The sequence below is a fragment of the Gorilla gorilla genome, chromosome 4, assembly GCF_029281585.2.
Source record: "Gorilla gorilla gorilla isolate KB3781 chromosome 4, NHGRI_mGorGor1-v2.1_pri, whole genome shotgun sequence".
NCBI classification, from domain to species: domain Eukaryota; kingdom Metazoa; phylum Chordata; class Mammalia; order Primates; family Hominidae; genus Gorilla; species Gorilla gorilla.
The window spans coordinates 77,576,724-77,600,084 of NC_073228.2; positions in this window are offsets into that span (position 1 = coordinate 77,576,724).

The following is a 23,361-nucleotide window of genomic DNA, read 5'->3' on the forward strand; positions in this document are numbered from 1 at the left end:
CAACTCACAGAGTTGAACCTTCCTTTAGACAGAGCGGATTTGAAAACCTCTTTTTGTGGAATTTGCAAGTGGAAAGTTCAAGCAATTAGTGGCCAACGGTAGAAAAGGAAATATCTTCATATAAGAATTAGAGAGAATCATTCTGAGCAAGCACTTGGAGATGTGTGCGTTTCACTCACAGAGTTTAACCTTTCTTTTCATAGAGCAGTTTGGAAACACTCTGTTTGTAAAGTCTGCAAGTGGATATTTGGACCTCTTTGAGTACATCGTTCGAAAAGGTATTTCTGCATATAACGCTAGACTGAAGAATTCTCAGTAACTTCTTTGGGCTGCGTGTGGTCAACTCACAGAGTTGAACCTTCCTTTAGACAGAGCAGATTTGAAACCCTCTTTTTGTGTAATTTGCAAGTGGAGAGTTCAAGTGCTTTGGGACCAAAAGTAGAAAAGGAAATATCTTCGTATAAAAACTAGAGAGAATCACTCTCAGCAACCAGTTGGGGATGTGTGCGTTCCATTCTCAGAGTTTAACCTTTCTTTTCATAGAGCAGTTTGGAAACACTCTGTTTGTAAAGTGTGCAAGTGGATATTTGGAACTCTTTGAGGATTTCGTTGGAAACGGGATTTCTGCATATAACCCTAGACAGAAGAATTCTCAGTAACTTCTTTGGGCTGTGTGTGTTCAACTCACAGAGTTGAACCTTTCTTTAGACAGAGCAGATTTGAAACTCTTTTTTTGCGGAATTTGCAAGTGGAGATTTCAAGCGCTTAGGGGCCAACGGTAGAAAATGAAATATCTTCGTAAAAAACTAGAGAGAATCATTCTCAGCAACCACTTGGTGATGTGTGCGTTACACTCACAGAGTTTAACCTTTCTTTTCATAGAGCAGTTTGGAAACACTCTGTTTGTAAAGTCTGCAAGTGGATATTTGGACCTCTTTGAGGATTTCGTTGGAAACGGGATTTCTGCATATAACGAAGACAGAAGAATTCTCAGTAACTTCTTTGGGCTGCGTGTGTTCAACTCACAGAGTTGAAACTTCCTTTAGACAGAGCAGATTTGAAACCCTCTTTTTGTGGAATTTGCAAGTGGAGATTTCAAGCGCTTTGGGGCCAACGGTAGAAAAGGAAATATCTTTGTGTAAAAACTAGAGAGAATCATTCTCAGCAACCACTTTGGGATGTATGCGTTCCACTAACAGAGTTTAACCTTTCTTTTCGTAGAGCAGTTTGGAAACACTCTGTTTGTAAAGTCTGCAACTGGATATTTGGACCTCCTTGAGGATATCGTTGGAAACGAGATTTCTGCATATAACGCTAGACAGAAGAATTCTCAGTAACTTTTTTGGGCTGCATGTGTTCAACTCACAGAGTTGAACCTTCCTTTAGACAGAGCAGATTTGAAAGCCTCTTTTTGTGGAATTTGCAATTGGAGATTTCAAGCGCTTTGGGGCCAACTGTAGAAAATTAAATATCTTCGAATAAAAACTAGAGAGAATCATTCTCAGCAACCCCTTGGTGATGTGTGTGCTCCACTCACAGAGTTTAACCTTTCTTTTCATAGAGCAGTTTGGAAACAATCTGTTTGTAAAGTCTGCAAGTGGATATTTGGACCTCTTTGAGGATTTCATTGGAAACGGGATTTCTGCATATAACGCTAGACAGAAGAATTCTCAGTAACTTCTTTGGGCTGCGTGTGTTCAACTCACAGAGTTGAACCTTCCTTTAGACAGAGCAGATTTGAAACCATCTTTTTGTGGAATTTGCAAGTGGAGATTTCAAGCGCTTTGGGGACAACGGTAGAAATGGAAATATCTTCGTATATAAACTAGAGAGAATCATTCTCAGCAACCCCTTGGTGATGTGTGCATTCCACTCACAGAGTTTAAGCTTTCTTTTCGTAGAGCAGTTTGGAAACACTCTGTTTGTAAAGTCTGCAAGTGGATATTTGGACCTTTTTGAGGATTTCGTTGGAAACGGGATTTCTGCATAAAACGCTAGATAGAAGAATTCTCAGTAACTTCTTTGGGCTGCGTGGGTTTAACTCACAGAGTTGAACCTTCCTTTACACAGAGCAGATTTGAAACCCTCTTTTTGTGGAATTTGCAAGTGGAGATTTCAAGTGCTTTGGGGCCAACGGTAGAAATGAAAATATCTTCGTGTAAAAACTAGAGAGAATCATTCTCAGCAACCACTTTGGGATGTATGCGTTCCACTCACAGAGTTTAGCCTTTCTTTTCATAGAGCAGATTGCAAACATTCTGTTTGTAAAGTGTGCAAGTGGATATTTGGACCTCTTAGAGGAATTCGTTTGAAACGGTATTTCTGCATATAACGCTAGTCAGAAGAATTCTCAGTAACTTCTTTGGGCTGTGTGTGTTCAACTCACAGAGTTGAACCTTCCTTTAGAGAGAGCAGATTTGAAACCCTCTTTTTGTGGAATTTGCAAGTGGAGATTTCAAGCGCTTTGGCGCCAATGGTAGAAAAGGAAATATCTTCGTATAAAAACTAGAGAGAATGATTCTCAGCAACCACTTCATGATGTGTGCGTTCCACTCATAGAGTTTAACTTTTCTTTTCATAGAGCAGTTTGGAAATACTATGTAAATTCTGCAAGTGGATATTTGGACTTCTTTGAGGATTTCGTTGGAAACGGGATTTCTGCATAAAACGCTAGACAGAAGAATTCTCAGTAACTTCTTTGGGCTGCGTGTGTTCAACTCACAGAGTTGAACATTCCTTTAGAAAGAGCAGATTATAAACCCTCTTTTTGTGTAATTTGCAAGTGGAGATTACAAGCACTTTGGGGCCAACGGTAGAAAAGGAAAAATCTTCGTATAAAAACTAGAGAGAATCATTCTCAGCAACCACTTTGGGATGTGTGCGTTCCACCCACAGAGTTTAACCTTTCTTTTCATAGAGCAGATTGCAAACATTCTGTTTGTAAAGTGTGCAAGTGGATATTTGGACCTCTTAGAGGAATTCGTTTGAAACGGTATTTCTGCATATAACGCTAGTCAGAAGAATTCTCAGTAACTTCTTTGGGCTGCGTGTGTTTAACTCACAGAGTTGAACCTTCCTTTACACAGAGCAGATTTGAAACCCTCTTTTTGTGGAATTTGCAAGTGGAGATTTCAAGTGCTTTGGGGCCAACGGTAGAAATGAAAATATCTTCGTGTAAAAACTAGAGAGAATCATTGTCAGCAACCACTTTGGGATGTATGCGTTCCACTCACAGAGTTTAGCCTTTCTTTTCATAGAGCAGATTGCAAACATTCTGTTTGTAAAGTGTGCAAGTGGATATTTGGACCTCTTAGAGGTATTCATTTGAAACGGTATTTCTGCATATAACGCTAGTCAGAAGAATTCTCAGTAACTTCTTTGGGCTGTGTGTGTTTAACTCACAGAGTTGAACCTTCCTTTACACAGAGCAGATTTGTAACCCTCTTTTTGTGGAATTTGCAAGTGGAGATTTCAAGCGCTTTGGGGCCAACTGTAGAAAGGGAAATATCTTCGTATAAAAACTAGAGAGAATCATTCTCAGCAACCACTTGGTGATGTGTGCGTTCCACTCACAGAGTTTAACCTTTCTTTTCATAGAGGAGTTTGGAAACACTCTGTATGTACAGTCTTCAAGTGGATATTTGGACCTCTTTGAGGATTTCGTTGGACTTTATTTTCATAGAGCAGTTTGGAAATACTCTGTAAAGTCTGCAAGTGGATATTTGGACCTCTTTGAGGATTTCGTTGGAAACGGGATTTCTACATATAATGCAAGACAGAAGAATTCTCAGTAACTTCTTGGGGCTGCGTGTGTTCAACTCACAGAGTTGAACCTTCCTTTAGACAGAGCAGATTTGAAACCCTCTTTTTGTGGAATTTGTAATTGGAGATTTAAAGCGCTTCGGGGCCAACGGTAGAAAAGTAAATATCATCGTAGAAAAACTAGAGTTAATCATTCTCAGCAACCACTTGGTGATGTTTACGTTCCACTCACAGAGTTTAACCTTTCTTTTAATAGAACTGCTTGGAAACACTCTGTTTGTAATGTCTGCAGTTGGATATTCGGACCTCTTTGAGGATTTCTCTTGAAATGGTAGTTCTGCATATAATGCTAGACAGAAGCATTCTCAATAACTTCTTTGAGCTGCGTGTGTTCAACTCACAGAGTTGAACCTTCTTTTTGACAGAGCAGATTTGAAACCCTCTTTTTGTGCAATTTGCAAGTGGAGATTTCAAGTGCTTAGGGGCCAACGGTATAAAAGGAAATATCTTTGTAAAAAACTAGAGAAAATCATTCTCAGCAACCACTTGGTGATGTGTGCGTTCCACTCACAGAGTTTAACCTTTCTTTTCATAGAGCAGTTTGGAAACACTCTGTTTGTAATGTCTGCAAGTGGATATTTGGACCTCTCTGGGGATTTCTTTGGAAACGGGATTTCTGCATATAACGCTAGACAGAAGAATTCTCAGTAACTTCTTTGGGCTGCGTGTGTTGAACTCACAAAGTTGAACTTTCCTTTAGACAGAGCAGATTTGAAAACGTCTTTTTGTGGAATTTGCAAGTGGAGAGTTCAAGCGCTTTTGGGCCAACGGTAGAAAAGGAAATATCTTCGTATAAAAACTAGAGAGAATCATTCTCAGCAACCACTTGGTGATGTGTGCGTTCCACTCACAGAGTTTAACCTTTCTTTTCACAGAGCAGTTTGGAAACACTCTGTTGGTAAAGTCTGCAAGTGCATATTTGTACCTCTTTGAGGATTGCGTTTGAAACGGGATTTCTGCATGTAATGCTAGAGAGAAGAATTCTCAGTAACTTCTTTGAGCTGCGTGTGTTGAACTCACGGTGTTGAACCTTCCTTTACACAGAGCAGATTTGAAACCCTCTTTTTGTGTGATTTGAAAGTGGAGATTTCAAGCGCTTTGAGGCCTATGGTAGAAAAGGAAATATCTGCGTATAAAAACTAGAGAGAATCATTCTCAGCAACCACTTGGTGATGTATGCGTTCGAATCACAGAGTTTAACCTTTCTTTTCATAGAGCAGTCTGGAGACACTCCGTTTGTAAAGTCTGCAAGTGGATATTTGGACGTCTTTGAGGATTTCGCTGGAAACGGGATATCTGCATATAACGCTAGACAGAAGAGTTCTCAGAAACTTCTTTGGGCTGCGTGTGTTCAACTCAGAGAGTTGAACCTTCCATTAGACAGAGCAAATTTGAAACCTTCTTTTTGTGGAATTTGCAAGTGGAGATTTCAAGCGCATAAGGGCCAACGGTAGAAAAGGAAATATCTTCGTATAAAAATAAGAGAGAATCACTCTCAGCAAACACTTGGTCATGTGTGCGTTCCACTCACCGAGTTTAACCTTTATTTTCATAGAGCAGTTTGGAAACACTCTCTTTGCAAAGTCTGCAAGTGGATATTTGGACCTCTTTGAGGATTTCGTTGGAAACGGGATTTCTGCATATAATGCTAGACAAAAGAATTCTCAGTAACTTTTTTGGGCTGTGTGTGTTCATCTCACAGACTTGAACCTTCCTTTACACAGAGCAGATTTCAAACCCTCTTTTTGTGGAATTTGCAAGTGAAGATTTCAAGCGATTTGGGGCCAATGGTAGTAAAGGAAATATCTTCGTATAAAAACCAAAGAGAATCATTCTCAGCAACCACTTGGTGATGTGTGCGTTCCACTCACAGAGTTTAACCTTTCTTTTCATAAAACAGCTTGGAAACACTCTGTTTGTAAAGTCTGCAAGTGGATATTTGGACCTCGTGGAGGATTTCGTTGGAAACGGGATTTCAGCATATAACGCTAGACAGAAGAATTCTCAGTAACTTCTTTGGACTGTGTGTGTTCAACTCAGAGAGCTGAACCTTCCTTTAGACAGAGCAGATTTGAAACCGTCTTTTTGTGGAATTTGCAAGTGGAGATTTCAAGTGCTTCGGGGCCAACGGTAGAAAAGCAAATATCTTCGTAAAAAACTAGAGAGAATCATGCTCAGCAACCACTTGGTGATGTGTGCGTTCCACTCACAGAGTTTAACCTTTCTTTTCATTGAGCAGTTTGGAAGCACTCTGTCTGTAAACTCTGCAAGTGGATATTTGTCCCTCTTTGAGAATTTCGTTTGAAACGGGATTTCTGCATATATCGCTAGACAGAAGAATTCTCAGTAACTTCTTTGGGCTGTGTGTGTTCAACTCAGAGAGTTGAACCTTCCTTTAGACAGAGCAGATTTGAAACCCTCTTTTTGTGGAATTTGCAAGTGGAGATTTCAAGCGCCTTGGGGCCAACGGTAGAAAGGGAAATATCTTCGTATAAAAACTGGAGACAATTATGCTCAGCAACCACTTGGTGATGTGTGCGTTCCACTCACAGAGTTTAACCTTTCTTTTCATAGAGCAGTTTGGAAGCACTCTGTCCGTAAAGTCTGCAAGTGGATATTTGTACCTCTTTGAGGATTTCGTTGGAAACGGGATTTCTGCATATAACGCTAGACAGAAGAATTCTCAGTAACTTCTTTGGGCTGCGTGTGTTCATCTCACAGTGTTGAACCTTCCTTTATACAGAGCAGATTTGAAACCCTCTTTTTGTATAATTTGCAAGTGGAGATTTCAAGTGCTTTGGGGCTAACCGTAGAAAAGGAAATATCTTCGTATAAAAACTGGAGAGAATCATTCTCAGCAACCACTTGGTGATGTATGCATTCCACTCACAGAGTTTAACCTTTCTTTTCATAGAGCAGTTTGGAAACACTCTGTTATTAAGTCTGCAAGTGCATATTAGGACCACCTTGAGGATTTCGCTGGTAATGCGATTTCTGCATATAACGCTGGGGAGAAGAATTCTCAGTAACTTCTTTGGGCTGTGTGTGTTCAACTCACAGAGTTGAACCTTCCTTTAGACAGAGCAGATTTGAAACACTCTTTTCCTGGAATTTGCAAGTGGAGATTTCAAGCGCCTTGGGGCCAACGGTAGAAAGTGAAATATCTTCGTATAAAAACTGGAGACAATCATGCTCAGCAACCACTTGGTGATGTGTGCGTTCCACTCACAGAGTTTAACCTTTCTTTTCATAGAGCAGTTTGGAAGCACTCTGTCTGTAAAGTCTGCAAGTGGATATTTGTACCTCTTTGAGGATTTCGTTGGAAACGGGATTTCTGCATATAACGCTAGACAGAAGAATTCTCAGTAACTTCATTTTTGCTGCGTGTGTTCAACTCACAGAGTTGAACCTTCCTTTAGACAGAGCAGATTTGAAACCCTCTTTTTGTGGAATTTGCAATTGGAGATTTCTAGCGCTTTGGGGCCAACGGTAGAAAAGGAAATATCTTCGTATAAAAACTAGAGAGGATCATTCTCAGCAACCACTTGGTGATGTGTGCGTTCCACTCACAGAGTTTAACATTTCTTTTCATAGAGCAGTTTGGAAACACTCTGTTTGAAAAGTCTGCAAGTGGATATTTGGACCTCCTTGAGGATTTCGTTGGAAACGGGATTTCTGCATATAATGCTAGACAGAAGAATTCTCAGTAACTTCTTTGGGCTGCGTGTGTTCAACTCACAGAGTTGAACCTTCCTTTAGACAGAGCAGATTTGAAACCCTCTTTTTGTGGAATTTGCAAGTGGAGATTTCAAGCGCTTTGGGGCCAACGGTAGAAAAGGAAATATCTTCGTATAAAAAGTAGAGAGAATCATTCTCAGCAACCACTTGGTGATGTGTGCGTTCCACTCTCAGAGTTTAACCTTTCTTTTCATAGAGCAGTTTGGAAACACTCTGTTTGCAATGTCTGCAGGTGGATATTTGGACCTCTTTGTGGATTTCGCTGGAAGCGGGATTTCTGCATAAAATGCTAGACAGAAGAATTTTCAGTAACTTCTTTGGGCTGCGTGTGTTCAACTCACAGAGTTGAACCTTCCTTTACACAGAGCAGATTTGAAACCCTTTTTTTGTGGGGCTTGCAGGTGGAGATTTCAAGCGCTTTGGGGCCTATGGAAGAAAAGGAAATATCTTCGTATAAAAACTAGAGAGAATCACTGTTAGCAACCACTTGGTGATGTGTGCGTTCCACTCACAGGGTTTAACTTTTCTTTTCATAGAGCAGTTTGGAAACACTCTGCTGGTAAAGTCTGCAAGTGCATATTTGGACCTCTTTCAGGATTTCGTTGGAAACGGGATTTCTGCATATAATTCTAGACAAAAGAATTCTCAGTAACTTCTTTGGGCTGTGTGTGTTCAACTCACAGAGTTGAACCTTCCTTTACATAGAGCAGATTTGAAACCCTCTTTTTGTGCAATTTGCAAGTGGATATTTCAATCAATTTGGGGCCAACGGTAGAAAAGGAAATATCTTCGTATAAAAACTAGAGAGAATCATTCTCTGCAACCACTTGCTGATGTGTGCATTCCACTCACAGAGTTTAACCTTTCTTTTCATAGAACAGCTTGGAAACACTCTGTTTGTAAAGTCGGCACGTGGATATTTGGACCTCGTGGAGGATTTCGTTGGAAACGGGATTTCTGCATATAATGCTAGGCAGAAGAATTCTCAGTAACTTCTTTCGGCTGCGTGTGTTCAACTCACAGAGTTGAACCTTCCTTTAGACAGAGCAGATTTGAAACCGTCTTTTTGTGGAATTTGCAAGTGGAGATTTCAAGCGCTTTGGGGCCAACGGAAGAAAAGGAATTATCTTCATAAAAAACTAGAGAGAATCATTCTCAGCAACCACTTGGTGATGTGTGCATTCCACTCAAAGAGTTTAACCTTTCTTTTCATAGAGCAGTTTGGAAACACTCTGTTTGTAATGTCTGCAAGTGGATATTTGGACCTCTCTGGGGATTTCGTTGGAAACGGGATTTCTGCATATAACGCTAGACAGAAGAATTCTCAGTAACTTCTTTGGACTGCGTGTGTTCAACTCACAGAGTTGAACCTTCCTTTACACAGAGCAGATTTGAAACCCTCTTTTTGTGGGATTTGCAAGTGGAGATTTCAAGCGCTTTGAGGCCTATGGTAGAAATGGAAATATCTGCGTATAAAAACTAGAGAGAATCATTCTCAGCAACCACTTGGTGATGTGTGCGTTTGAATCACAGAGCTTAACCTTTCTTTTCATAGAGCAGTCTGGAGACACTCCGTTTGTAAAGTCTGCAAGTGGATATTTGTACCTCTTTGAGGATTTCGCTGGATACGATATATCTGCATATAACGCTAGACAGAAGAATTCTCAGTAACTACTTTGGTCTGCGTGTGTTCAACTCACAGAGTTGAACCTTCCATTAGACAGAGCAAATTTGAAACCTTCTTTTTGTGGAATTTGCAAGTGGAGATTTCAAGCGCATAGGGGCCAACGGTAGAAATGGAAATATCTTCGTATAAAAACTAGAGAGAATCACTCTCAGCGAACACTTGGTCATGTGTGCGTTCCACTCACAGAGTTTAACCTTTCTTTTAATAGAGCAGTTTGGAAACACTCTGTTTGTAATGTCTGCAAGTGGATATTTGGACCTCTTTGAGGATTTCATTGGAAAAGGGATTTCTGCATATAACGCTAGACAGAAGAATTCTCAGTAACTTCTTTGGGCAGCGTGTGTTCAACTCACAGAGTTGAACCTTCCTTTAGACAGAGCAGATTTGAAACCCTCTTTTTGTGGAATTTGTAATTGGAGATTTAAAGCGCTTCGGGGACAACGGTAGAAAAGGAAATATCATCGTAGAAAAACTAGAGGGAATCATTTTCAGCAACCACTTGGTCATGTTTACGTTCCACTCACAGAGTTTAACCTTTCTTTTAATAGAACTGCTTTTAAACACTCTGTTTGTAAAGTCTGCAAGTGGATATTCGGACCTTACTGAGGATTTCGCTGGAAACGGGATTTCTGCAAATAACGCTAGACAGAAGAATTCTCAGTAACTTCTTTGGGCTGCATGTGTTCAACTCACAGAGTTGAACCTTCCTTTAGACAGAGCAGATTTGAAACCGTGTTTTTGTGGTATTTGCAAGTGGAGATTTCAAGTGCTTTGGGTCCAACGGTAGAAAAGGAAATATCTTCGTAAAAAACTAGAGAGAATCATTCTCAGCAACCACTTGGAGATGTGTGCGTTCCACTCACAGAATTTAACCTTTCTTTTCATAGAGCAGTTTGGAAACACTCTGTTTGAAATGTCTGCAAGTGGATATTTGGACCTCTCTGGGGATTTCTTTGGAAAAGGGATTTCTGCATATAACGCTAGACAGAAGAGTTCTCAGTAACTTCTTGGGGCTGCGTGTGTTGAACTCACATAGTTGAACCTTCCTTTACACAGAGCAGATTTGAAACCCTCTTTTTGTGGGATTTGCAAGTGGAGATTTCAAGCGCTTTGAGGCCTATGGTAGAAATGGAAATATCTGCGTATAAAAACTAGAGAGAATCATTCTCAGGAACCACTTGGTGATGTGTGCATTTGAATTACAGAGTTTAACCTTTCTTTTCATAGAGCAGTTTGGAAACACTCTGCTGGTAAAGTCTGCAAGTGCATAATTGGACCTCTTTGAGGATTTCGTTGGAAACGGGATTTCTGCATATAATTCTAGACAAAAGAATTCTCAGTAACTTCTTTGGGCTGTGTGTATTCAACTCACAGAGATGAAGTTTCCTTTACATAGAGCAGATTTGAAACCCCCTTTTTGTGGTATTTGCAAGTGGAGATTTCAAGCGATTAGGGGCCAACGGTAGAAAAGGAAATATCTTCGTATAAAAACTAGAGAGAATCATTCTCAGCAACCACTTGGTGATGTGTGCATTCCACTCACAGAGTTTAACCTTTCTTTTCATAGAACAGCTTGGAAACACTCTGTTTGTAAAGTCTCCACGTGAATATTTGGACCTCTTTGAGGATTTCGTTGGAAACGGGATTTCTGAATATAACGCTGGACAGAAGATTTCTCAGTAACTTCTTTGGGCTGCGTGTGTTCAACTCACAGAGTTGAACCTTCCTTTAGAGAGAGCAGATTTGAAACCCTCTTTTTGTGGAATTTGCAAGTGGAGATTTCAAGCGCCTTGGGGCCAACGGTTGATAGGGAAATATCTTCGTATAAAAACTGGAGACAATCATGCTCAGCAACCACTTCGTGATGTGTGCGTTCCACTCACAGAGTTTAACCTTTCTTTTCATAGAGCATTTTGGAAGCACTCAGTCCGTAAAGTCTGCAAGTGTATATTAGTACGTCTTTGAGGATTTCGTTGGAAACGGGATTACAGCTTATAACGCTAGACAGAAGAATTCTCAGTAACTTCTTTGGGCTGTGTGTGTTCAACTCACAGAGTTGAACGTTCCTTTAGACAGAGCAGATTTGACACCCTCTTTTTGTGGAATTTGCAAGTGGAGATTTCAAGCGCTTTGGGGCCAACGGTAGAAAAGGAAATATCTTCGCATAAAAACTAGAATGAATCATTCTCAGCAACCACTTGGTGATGTGTGCGTTCCACTCACAGAGTTTAACCTTTCTTTTCACAGAGCAGTTTGGAAACACTCTGTTGGTAAAGTCTGCAAGTGCATATTTGGACCTCTTTGAGGATTGCGTTGGAAAGGGGATTTCTGCATATAATGCTAGACAGAAGAATTCTCAGTAACTTTTTGAGCTGCGTGTGTTCAACTCACAGAGTTGAACCTTCCTTTACACAGAGCAGATTTGAAACCCTCTTTTTGTGGGATTTGCAAGTGGAGATTTCAAGCGCTTTGAGGCCTATGGTAGAAAAGGAAATATCTGCGTATAAAAACTAGAGAGAATCATTCTCAGCAACCACTTGGTGATGTGTGCTTTCGATTCACAGAGTTAAACCTTTCTTTTCGTAGAGCAGTCTGGAGACACTCCGTTTGTAAAGTCTGCAAGTGGATATTTGGACCTCTTTGAGGATTTCGCTGGAAACGGGATATCTGCATATAACGCTAGACAGAAGAATTCTCAGTAACTTCTTTGGGCTGCCTGTGTTCAACTCACAGAGTTGAACCTTCCATTAGACAGAGCAGATTTGAAAGCCTCTTCTTGAGGAATTTACAAGTGGAGATTTCAAGCGATTTGGGGCCAAAGGTAGAAAAGGATATATCTTCGAATAAAAACTAGAGAGAATCATTCTCAGCAACCACTATGGGATGTGTGCGTTCCACTCACAGAGTTTAACCTTTCTTTTCGTAGAGCAGTTTGGAAACACTCTGTTTGTAAAGTCTGCAAGTGGATATTTGGACCTCCTTGAGGATTTCGTTGGAAGCGGGATTTCTGCATATAACGCTAGACAGAAGAATTCTCAGTAATTCTTTGGGCTGCGTGTGTTCAACTCACAGAGTTGAACCTTTCTTTAGACAGAGCAGATTTGAAACCCTCTTTTTGTGGAATATACAAGTGGAGATTTCAAGCATTTTGGGGCCAACGGTAGAAAAGGAAATATTTTTGTATAAAAATTAGAGAGAATCATTCTCAGCAACCACTTTGTGATATGTGCGTTCCACTCACAGAGTTTAAACTTTCTTTTCATAGAGCAGTTTGCAAACACTCTGTTTGTAAAGTCTGCAAGTGGATATTTGGACCTCTTTGAAGATTTCGTTGGAAACGGGATTTCTGCATATAAAGCTAGATAGAAGAATTCTCAGTAACTTCTTTGGGGTGCGTGTGTTCAACTCACAGAGTTGTACCTTTCTTTAGAAAGAGCAGATTTGAAACCCTCTTTTTGAGGAATTTGCAATTGGAGATTTCAAGCGATTTGGGGCCAACAGTAGAAAAGGAAATATCTTTGTATAAAAACTAGAGAGAATCATTCTCAGCTACCACTTTGGGATGTGTGCGTTCCACTAACAGAGTTTAACCTTTCTTTTCATAGAGCAGTTTGCAAACACTCTGTTTGTAAAGTCTGCAAGTGGATATTTGGACCTCTTTGAGGATTTCGTTGGAAACGGGATTTCTGCATGTAACGCTAGACAGAAGAATTCTCAGTAACTTCTTTTGGCTGCGTGTGTTCAACTCACAGAGTTGTACCTTCCTTTAGAAAGAGCAGATTTGAAACCCTCTTTTTGTGGAATTTGCAAGTGGAGATTTCAAGCGCTTTGGGGCCAACGGTAGAAATGGTAATATCTTCCTGTAAAAACTAGAGAGAATCATTCTCAGCAACCACTTTGGGATGTGTTCGTTCCACTCACAGAGTTTAACCTTTCTTTTCATAGAGCAGTTTGCAAACACTCTGTTTGTAAAGTCTGCAAGTGGATATTTGGACCTCTTTGAGGATTTCGTTGGAAACGGGATTTCTGCATATAACGCTAGACGGAAGAATTGTCAGTAACTTCTTTGGGCTGCGTGTGTTCAACCCACAGAGTTGTAACTTCCTTTAGAAAGAGCAGATTTGAAACCCTCTTCTTGTGGAATTTGCTAGTGGAGATTTCAAGCGATTTGGGGCCAACGGTAGAAACGGAAATATCTTCGAATAAAAACTAGAGAGAATCATTCTCAGCAACCACTTTGTGATATGTGCGTTTCACTCACAGAGTTTAACCTTTCTTTTCATAGAGTAGTTTGCAATCACTCTGTTTGCAAAGTCTGCAAGTGGATATTTGGACCTCTTTGAGGATTTCGTTGGAAACGGGATTTCTGCATATAACGGTAGAGAGAAGAATTCTCAGTAACTTCTTTGGGCTGTGTGTGTTCCACTCACAGAGTTGAACTTTCCTTTAGGCAGTGCAGATTTGAAGCCTCTTATTGTGGAAATTACAAGTGGACATTTCAAGCGCTTTGGGGCCAACGGTAGAAAAGGAAATATCTTTGTATAAAAACTAGAGAGAATCATTCTCAGCAACCACTTTGTGATATGTGCGTTCCACTCACGGAGTTTAACCTTTCTTTTCATAGAGCAGTTTGGAAACACTCTGTATGTACAGTCTTCAAGTGGATATTTGGACCTCTTTGAGGATTTCGTTGGACTTTCTTTTCATAGAGCAGTTTGGAAATACTCTGTAAAGTCTGCAAGTGGATATTTGGACCTCTTTGAGGATATCGTTGGAAATGAGATTTCTGCATATAAGCCTAGACAGAAGAATTTTCAGTAACTTCTTTGGGCTGCGTGTTTTCAACTCACAGAGTTGAACCTTCCTTTAGACAGAGCGGATGTGAAAACCTCTTTTTGTGGAATTTGCAAGTGGAAAGTTCAAGCAATTAGGGGCCAACGGTAGAAAAGGAAATATCTTCATATAAGAATTAGAGAGAATCATTCTGAGCAACCACTTGGAGATGTGTGCGTTTCACTCACAGAGTTTAACCTTTCTTTTCATAGAGCAGTTTGGAAACACACTGTATGTAAAGTCTGCAAGTGGATATTTGGACCTCTTTGAGTATATCGTTGGAAAAGGTATTTCTGCATATAACGCTAGACTGAAGAATTCTCAGTAACTTCTTTGGGCTGTGTGTGTTCATCTCACAGTGTTGAACCTTCCTTTAGACAGATCAGAGTTGAAACCCTCTTTTTGTGGAATTTGCAAGTGGAGATTTCAAGGGCTTTGGGGCTAACGGTAGAAAAGGAAATATCTTCGTATAAAAACTGGAGACAATCATGCTCAGCAACTACTTGGTGATGTGTGCGTTCCACTCACAGAGTTTAACCTTTCTTGTCATAGAGCAGTTTGGAAGCACTCTGTCTGTAAAGTCTGCAAGTGGATATTTGTACCTCTTTGAGGATTTCGTTGGAAACGGGATTTCTGCATATAACGCTAGACAGAAGAATTCTCAGTAACTTCTTTGGGCTGCGTGTGTTCAACTCACAGAGTTGAACCTTCCTTTAGAGAGAGAAGATTTGAAACCCTCTTTTTGTGTAATTTGCAAGTGGAGAGTTCAAGCGCTTTGAGGCCTATGGTAGAAAAGGAAATATCTGCGTATAAAAAGTAGAGAGAATCATTCTTAGCAACCACTTGGTGACGTGTGCGTTCTACTCACAGAGTTTAACCTTTCTTTTCATAGAGCAGTTTGGAAACACTCTGCTGGTAAAGTCTGCAAGTGGATATTTGGACCTCTTTGAGGATTTCGTTGGAAACGGGATTTCTGCATATAATGCTAGAAAAAGAATTCTCAGTAACTTTTTTGGGCTGTGTCTGTTCATCTCAGAGAGTTGAACCTTCCATTATACAGAGCAGATTTGAAACCCTCTTTTTGTGGAATTTGCAAGTGAAGATTTCAAGCGATTTGGGGCCAACGGTAGAAAAGGAAATATCTTTGTATAAAAACTAAAGAGAATCATTCTCAGCAACCACTTGGTGATGTGTGCGTTCCACTCACAGAGTTTAACTTTTCTTTTCATAGAACAGCTTGGAAACACTCTGTTTGTAAAGTCTGCAAGTGGATATTTGGACCTCTTTGAGGATTTCGCTGGAAACGGGATTTCCGCATATAACGCTAGACAGAAGAATTCTCAGTAACTTCTTTGGGCTTCTTGTGTTCAACTCACAGAGTTGAACCTTCCTTTAGACAGAGCAGATTTGAAACCCCTCTTTTTGTGGAATTTGCATGTCGAGAGTTCAAGTGCTTTGGGGCCAACGGTAGAAAAGGAAATATCTTCGTATAAAAACTAGAGAGAATCATTCTCAGCAACCACTTGTTGATGTGTGCGTTCCACTCACAGAGTTTAACCTTTCTTTTCGTAGAGCAGTTTGGAAACACTCTGTTTGTAAAGTCTGCAAGTGGATATTTGGACCTCGTGGAGGATTTCATTGGAAACGGGATTTCTGCATATTACGCTAGACAGAAGAATTCTCAGAAGCTTCTTTGGGCTGTGTGTGTTCAACTCAGAGAGTTGAACCTTCCTTTAGACAGAGCAGATTTGAAACCGTCTTTTTGTGACATTTGCAAGTGGAGATTTCAAGCGCTTAGGGACCAACGGTAGAAAAGCAAATATCTTTGTAAAAAACTAGAGAGAATCATGCTCAGCAACCACTTGGTGATGTGTGCGTTGCACTCACAGAGTTTAACCTTTCTTTTCATTGAGCAGTTTGGAAGCACTCTGTCTGTAAAGTCTGCAAGCGGATATTTGTACCTCTTTGAGGATTTCGTTGGAAACTGGAATTCTGAATAAAACGCTAGACAGAAGAATTCTCAGTAACTTCTTTGGGCTACGTGTGTTCAACTCAGAGAGTTGAACTTTCCTTTAGACAGAGCAGATTTGAAACCCTCTTTTTGTGGAATTTGCAAGTGGAGATTTCAAGCGCTTTGGGGCCAACGGTAGAAAAGGAAATATCATTGTGTAAAAACTAGAGAGAATCATTCTCAGCAACCACTTCGTGATGTGTGCGTTCCACTCACAGAGTTTAACCTTCCTTTTCATAGAGCAGTTTGGAAATACTCTGTAAAGTCTGCAAGTGGATATTTGGACCTCTTTGAGGATTTCGTTGGAAACGGGATTTCTGCATATAACGCTGGACAGTAGAATTCTCAGTAACTTCTTTGGGCTGCGTGTGTTCAACTCACAGAGTTGAACCTTCCTTTAGACAGAGCAGATTTGAAACACTCTTTTTGTGGAATTTGCAAGTGGAGATTTCAAGCGCTTTGGGGCCAAATGTAGAAAAGGAAATATTTTCGTATAAAAACTAGAGAGAATCATTCTTAGCAACCACTTGGTGATGTGTGCGTTCCACTCACCGAGTTTAACCTTTCTTTTCATAGAGCAGTTTGGAAACACTCTGCTTGTAAAGTCTGCAAGTGGATATTTGGACCTTTTTGAGGATTTCGTTGGAAACGGGATTTCTGAATATAACGCTAGATAGAAGAATTCTCAGTAACTTCTTTGGGCTGCGTGTGTTCAACTCACAGAGTTGAACCTTCCTTTAGACAGAGCAGATTTGAAACCATCTTTTTGTGGAATTTGCAAGTGGAGATTTCAAGCGCTTTGGGGCCAACGGTAGAAAAGGAAATATCTTCGTAAAAAACTAGAGAGAATCATTCTCAGGAACCACTTGGTGATGTTTACGTTCCACTCACAGAGTTTAACCTTTCTTTTAATAGAACTGCTTGGAAACCCTCTGTATGTAAAGTCTGCAAGTGGATATTCGGACCTCTCTGAGGATTTCGCTGGTAACGGGATTTCTGCAAATAACGCTAGACAGAAGAATTCTCAGTAACTTCTTTGGGCTGCATGTGTTCAACTCACAGAGTTGAACCTTCCTTTAGACAGAGCAGATTTGAAACCCTCTTTATGTGGAATTTGCAAGTGGAGATTTCAAGTGCTTTGGGGCCAACGGTAGAAAGGAAATATCTTCATTTAAAAACTAGAGAGAATCATTCTCAGCAACCACTTGGTGATGGGTGCGTTCCACTCTCAGAGTTTAACCTTTCTTTTCATAGAGCCGTTTGGAAACACTCTGTTTGCAAAGTCTGCAGGTGGATATTTGGACCTCTTTGAGGATTTCGCTGGAAGCGGTATTTCTGCATATAACGCTAGACAGAAGAATTCTCAGTAACTTCTTTGGGCTTCGTGTGTTCAACTCACAGAGTTGAACCTTCCTTTACACAGAGCAGATTTGAAACCCTTTTTTTGTGGGATTTGCAGGTGGAGATTTCAAGCGCTTTGGGTCCAACGGTAGAAAAGGAAATATCTTCGTATGAAAACTAGAGAGAATCATTCTCAGCAACCACTTTGGGATGTGTGCGTTCCACTCACAGAATTTAACCTTTCTTTTCATAGAGCAGTTTGGAAACACTCTTTTTGTAAATTCTGCAAGTGGATATTTGGACCTCTTTGAGGATTTCGTTGGAAATGAGATTTCTGCCTCTAACGCTAGATAGAAAAATTCTCTGTAACTTCTTTGGGCTGGGTGTGTTCAACTCACAGAGTTGAACCTTCCTTTAGACAGAGCAGATTTGAAACCCTCTTTTTGTGGAATTTGCAAGTGGAGATTTAAAGCACTTTGGGGCCAACGGTAGAAAAGGAAACATCATCGTATAAACACTAGAGGGAAACATTCTCAGCAACCACTTAGTGATGTGTGCGTTCCACTCACGGAGTTTAACCTTTCTTTTCATTGAGCACTTTGGAAGCACTCTGTCTGTAAAGTCTGCTAGTGGATATTTGTACCTCTTAGAGGATTTCTTTGGAAACGGGATTTCTGCATTTAATGCTAGACAGAAGAATTCTCAGTAACTTCTTTGGGCTGCGTGTCTTCAGCTCACAGAGTTGAACCTTTCTTTAGAAAGAGCAGATTTGAAACCCTGTTTTTGTGGAATTTGAAAGTGGGGATTTCAAGCTCTTTGGGGCCAACGGTAGAAAAGGAAATATCTTCGCATAAAAACTAGAGAGAATCATTCTCAGCAACCACTTGGCGATGTGTGCGTTCCACTCACAGAGTTTAACCTTTCTTTTCACAGAGCAGTTTGGAAACACTCTGTTTGTACGGTCTGCAAGTGGATATTTGGACCTCTTTGAGGATTTCGTTGGAAACGGGATTGCTGCATATAACGCTAGACAGAAGAATTCTCAGTAACTACTTTGGGCTGTGTGTGTTCATCTCAGAGGGTTGAACCTTCCTTTAGACAGAGCAGATTTGAAACCTTCTTTTTGTGGAATTTGCAAGTGGAGATTTCAAGCGCTTAGGGGCCAACGGTAGAAAAGGAAATATCATCGTATAAAAACTAGAGAGAATCACTGTCAGCAACCACTTGGTGATGTGCGCGTTCCACTCACAGAGTTTATCCTTTCTTTTCATAGAGCAGTTTGGAAACACTCTGCTGGAAAAGTCTGCAAGTGCATATTTGGACCTCTTTGAGGATTTCGTTGGAAACGGGATTTCTGCATATAACGCTAGACAGAAGAATTCTCAGTAACTTCTTTGGGCTGCATGTGTTCAACTCACAGAGTTGAAACTTCCATTATACAGAGCAGATTTGTAACCCTCTTTTTGTGGAATTTGCAAGTGGAGATTTCAAGCGCTTTGGGGCCAACGGTAGAAAAGGAAATATCTTCGTATTAAAACTAGAGAGAATCATTCTCAGCAACCACTTGGTGTTGTGTGCGTTCCACTCACAGAGTTTAACCTTTCTTTTCATAGAGCAGTTTGGAAACACTCTGCTTTTAAAGTCTGCAAGTGCATATTTGGACGTCTTTGAGGATTTCGTTGGAAACGGCGTTTCTGCATATAATGCTAGAGAGAAGAATTCTCAGTAACTTCTTTCGGCTGTGTGTGTTCAACTCACAGAGTTGAACCTTCCTTTACACAGAGCAGATTTGAAACCCTCTTTTTGTGGAATTTGCAAGTGGAGATTTCAAGCGATATGGGGCCAACGGTATAAAAGGAAATATCTTCATATTAAAACTAGAGAGAATCATTCTCAGCAACCCCTTGGTGATGTGTGCATTCCACTCACAGTGTTTAACCTTTCTTTTCATAGAGCAGTTTGGTAACACTCTGTTTGTAAAGTCTCCAAGGGGATATTTGGACCTCTTTCAGGATTTCGTTGGCAACGGGATTTCTGCATAAACCATAGACAGAAGAATTCTCAGTAACTTCTTTGGGCTGCGTGTGTTCAACTCACAGAGTTGAACCTTCCTTTAGACAGAGCAGATTTGAAACCCTCTTTTTGTGGAATTTACAAGTGGAGATTTCAAGTGCTTTGGGGCCAACGGTAGAAAAGGAAATATCTTTGTATAAAACCTAGAGAGAATCATTCTCAGCAACCACTTTGTGATATGTGCGTTGCACTCACGGAGTTTAACCTTTCTTTTCATAGAGCAGTTTGGAAACACTCTGCATGTAAGGTCAGCAAGTGGATATTTGGACCACTTTGAGGATTTCGTTGCAAACGGAATTTCTGCATATAATGCTAGAGAGAAGAATTCTCAGTAACTTCTTTGGGCTGTGTGTGTTCAACTCACAGAGTTGAACTTTCCTTTAGACAGTGCAGATTTGCACCCCCTTTTTGTGGAATTTACAAGTGAAGATTTCAAGTGCTTTGGGTCCAACGGTAGAAAAGGAAATATCTTTGTATAAAAACTAGAGAGAATCATTCTCAGCAACCACTTTGTGATATGTGCGTTCCACTCACGGAGTTTAACCTTTCTTTTCATAGAGCAGTTTGGAAACACTCTGCATGGAAAGTCTGCAAATGGATATTTGGACCTCTTTGAGGATTTCGTTGGAAGCGGGATTTCTGCATATAACGCTAGACAGAAGAATTCTCAGTAATTCTTTGCGCTGCATGTGTTCAACTCACAGGGTTGAACCTTCATTTAGACAGTGCAGATTTGAAAACCTCTTTTTGTGGAATTTACAAGTGTAGATTTCATGCGATTTGGGGCCAACGGGAGAAAAGGAGACATCTTTGTATAAAAACTAGGGAGAATCATTTTCAGCAACCACTTGGTGATGTGTGCATTCCACTCACAGAGTTTAACCTTTCTTTTCATAGAGCAGTTTGCAAACACTCTGTTTGTAAAGTCTGCAAGTGGATATTTGGACCTCTTTGAGGATTTCGTTGGAAACGGGATTTCTGCATATAACGCTAGACAGAAGAATTCTCAGTAATACGTTGGGTTGTGTGTGTTCAACTCACAGAGTTATAGCTTCTTTTAGACAAAGCAGATTTGAAACCCTCTTTTTGCGGAATTTGCAAGTGGAGATTTCAAGCGAATTCGGGCCAACAGTATAAAAAGAAATATCTTCGTATGAAAACTCGAGAGAATCATTCTCAGCAACCACTTTGGGATGTGTGCGTTCCACTCACAGAGTTTAACCTTTCTTTTCACAGACCAGTTTGCAATCACTCTTTTTGTAAATTGTGCAAGTGTATATTTGGACGTCTTTGAGGATTTCGTTGGAAACGGGATTTCTGCACATAATGCTAGACAGAAGAATTCTCAGTAACTTCTTTGGGCTGCGTGTGTTCAACTCACAGAGTTGAACCTTCCTTTAGACAGAGGAGATTTGAAACCCTCTTTTTGTGGAATTTGCAAGTGCAGATTTCAAGCGCTTTGGTGCCAACGGTAGAAAAGGAAATATCTTCGTATAAAAACTGGAGAGAATTATGCTCAGCAACCTCTTGGTGATGTGTGTGTTCCACTCACAGAGTTTAACCTTTCTTTTCATAGAGCAGTTTGGAAGCACTCTGTCTGTAAAGTCTGCAAGTGGATATTTGGACCTCTTTGAGGATTTCTTTGGAAACGGGATTTCTGCATATAACGCTAGACAGAAGAATTATCAGTAACTTCTTTGGGCTGCATGTGTTCAACTCACAGAGTTGAACCTTCCTTTAGACAGAGCAGATTTGAAACCGTCTTTTTGTGGAATTTACAAGTGGAGATTTCAAGCGCTTAGCGGCCATCGGTTGAAAAGGAAATATCTTCGTAGAAAAACTAGAGAGAATCATTGTCAGCAACCAGTTGGTGATGTGTGCGTTCCACTCACAGAGTTTAACCTTTCTTTTCATAGAGCAGTTTGGAAACACTCTGTTTGTAAAGTCTGCAAGTGATTATTTGCACCTCTTTGAGGATTTCATTGGAAACGGGATTTCTGCATATAACGCTAGACGGAAGAATTCTGAGTAACTTCTTTCGGCTGTGTGTGTTCAACTCACAGAGTTGAACCCTCCTTTAGACAGAGCAGATTTGAAACCCTCTTTTTGTGGAATTTGCAAGTGGAGATTTCAAGCGCTTTGTGGCCAACGGTAGAAAAGGAAATTTCTTCGTAAAAAACTAGAGAGAATCATTCTCAGCAACCACTTGGTGATGGGTGCGTTCCACTCACAGAGTTTAACCTTTCTTTTCATTGAGCAGTTGGGTAACACTCTGTTTGCAAAGTCTGCAAGTGGATATTTGGACCTCTTTGAGGATTTCGCTGGAAACGGGATTTCTGCATATATCGCTAGACCGAAGAATTCTCAGTAACTTCTTTGGGCTGCGTGTGTTCAACTCACAGAGTTGAACCTTCCTTTAGACAGAGCAGATTTGAAACCCTCTTTTTGTGGAATTTGCAAGTGGAGATCTCAAGCGCTTTGGGGCCAACGGAAGAAAAGGAAATATCTTCGTATAAAAACTACAGATAATAATTCTCTGCAACCACTTGGTGATGTGTGCGTTTCACTCACAGAGTTTAACCTTTCTTTTCATAGAGCAGTTTGGAAACACTCTGTTTGTAAAGTCTGGAAGTGGATATTTGGACTTTTTTTACGATTTCGTTGGAAACGGGATTTCTTCATCTAAAGCTAGACAGAAGAATTCTCAGTAACATCTTTGGGCTGCGTGTGTTCCAGTCACAGATTTGAACCTTCCTTTAGACAGAGCAGATTTGAATCCCCCTTTTTGTGGAATTTGCAATTGGAGATTTAATGCGCTTTGGGGCCAACGGTAGAAAACGAAACATCATCGTATAAAAACTAGAGGGAATCATTCTCAGCAGCCGCTTGGTGAAGTGTGCTTTCCGCTCACAGAGTTTAACCTTTCTTTTCATAGAGCCGTTTGGAAACACTGTGTTTGTAAAGTCTGCAAGTGGATATTTGGACCTCTTTGAGGATTTCGTTGGAAACGGGACTGCTGCATATAACGCTAGACAGAAGAATTCTCAGTAACTTCTTTGGGCTGCGTGTGTTCAACTCACAGAGTTGAACCTTACTTTACACAGAGCAGATTTGAAACCCTCTTTTTTTGGAATTTGCAATTGGAGATTTAAAGCGCTTTTGGGCCAACGGTAGAAAAGGAAATATCTTCGTATAAAAACTAGAGAGAATCACTGTCAGCAACCACTTGGTGATGTGTGCGTTCCACTCACAGAGTTTAACCTTTCTTTTCATAGAGCAGTTTGGAATCACTCTGCTGGTAAAGTCTGCAAGTGCATATTTGGACCTCTTTGAGGATTTCGTTAGAAACGGGAATTCTGCGTATAATGCTAGAGGAAAGAATTCTCAGTAACTTCTTTGGGCTGTGTGTGTTCAACTCACAGAGTTGAACCTTCCTTTACATAGAGCAGATTTGAAACCCTCTTCTTGTGGAATTTGCATGTGGAGATTTCAAGCGATTTGGGGCCAACGGTAGAAAAGGAAATATCTTCGTATTAAAACCAGAGAGAATCATTCTCAGCAACCACTTGGTGATGTGTGCGTTCCACTCACTGAGTTTAACCTTTCTTTTCATAGAACAGCTTGGAAACACTCTGTTTGTAAAGTCTGCAAGTGGATATTTGGACCTCTTTGAGGATTTCGCTGGAAACGGGATTTCCGCAAATAACGCTAGACTGAAGAGTTCTCAGTAACTTCTTTGGGCTGTGTGTGTTCAACTCACAGAGTTGAACCTTCCTTTAGACAGAGCAGATTGGAAACCCTATTTTTGTGAAATTAGCAAGTGGGGAGTTCAAGTGATTTCAGGCCAAAGGTAGAA